This window comes from Lagopus leucura, unplaced genomic scaffold, assembly GCF_019238085.1.
Source record: "Lagopus leucura isolate 7727_CA_CO unplaced genomic scaffold, USGS_WTPT01 28066-0_obj-0_obj, whole genome shotgun sequence".
Classification (NCBI taxonomy): domain Eukaryota; kingdom Metazoa; phylum Chordata; class Aves; order Galliformes; family Phasianidae; genus Lagopus; species Lagopus leucura.
In genome coordinates this window covers 1-841 of record NW_024966737.1, presented here as the reverse complement: position 1 = coordinate 841, position 841 = coordinate 1, and the positions used below count along the sequence as shown (strand labels likewise).

Genomic DNA, 841 nt, shown 5'->3' with positions numbered 1-841 from the left:
CAGGACCTGCCTGAGCACGGCCCTGCTATCGCCCTGCCAGGACCTGCTATGTCATTGAACACAACCCTGCTACCGCCCTGCCAGGACCTGACTGAGCACGGCCCTGCTATCGCCCTGCCAGGACCTGATGTGTCATTGAACACAACCCTGCTATCGCCCTGCCAGGACCTGACTGAGCACGGCCCTGCTATCGCCCTGCCAGGACCTGCTATGTCATTGAACACAACCCTGCTATTGCCCTGCCAGGACCTGACTGAGCACGGCCCTGCTATCACCCTGCCAGGGCCTGCTGTGTCATTGAACACAACCCTGCTACCGCCCTGCCAGGACCTGCCTGAGCACGGCCCTGCTATCGCCCTGCCAGGGCCTGCTGTGTCATTGAACACAACCCTGCTATCGCCCTGCCAGGACCTGCCTGAGCACGGCCCTGCTATCGCCCTGCCAGGACCTGCCTGAGCACGGCCCTGCTATCGCCCTGCCAGGACCTGCCTGAGCACGGCCCTGCTATCGCCCTGCCAGGACCTGCTATGTCATTGAACACAACCCTGCTACCGCCCTGCCAGGACCTGACTGAGCACGGCCCTGCTATCGCCCTGCCAGGACCTGCCTCAGCACGGCCCTGCTATCGCCCTGCCAGGACCTGCTATGTCATTGAACACAACCCTGCTATCGCCCTGCCAGGACCTGCCTCAGCACGGCCCTGCTATCGCCCTGCCAGGACCTGCCTGAGCACAGCCCTGCTATCGCCCTGCCAGGATCTGACTGAGCACGGCCCTGCTATCACCCTGCCAGGGCCTGCCCAATGACCCCCATGCTCCCCATGCCCCCCACCCCCCTCCAT

The 841-nt window shown here is 64.2% G+C and overlaps 1 long non-coding RNA gene across 1 annotated transcript in view; it reads right to left on the bottom strand.

Annotated features, from left to right (window-relative positions):
• The window catches only part of LOC122192765, a 1,710-nt gene extending 917 nt beyond the window's left edge, over nt 1–793 (bottom strand). The window contains exon 1 of the long non-coding RNA XR_006182698.1: nt 7–793. This is a non-coding gene — a long non-coding RNA (uncharacterized LOC122192765). The remainder of the gene's footprint in view (nt 1–6) is intronic.
• Between the last annotated feature and the right edge of the window lie 48 nt (nt 794–841).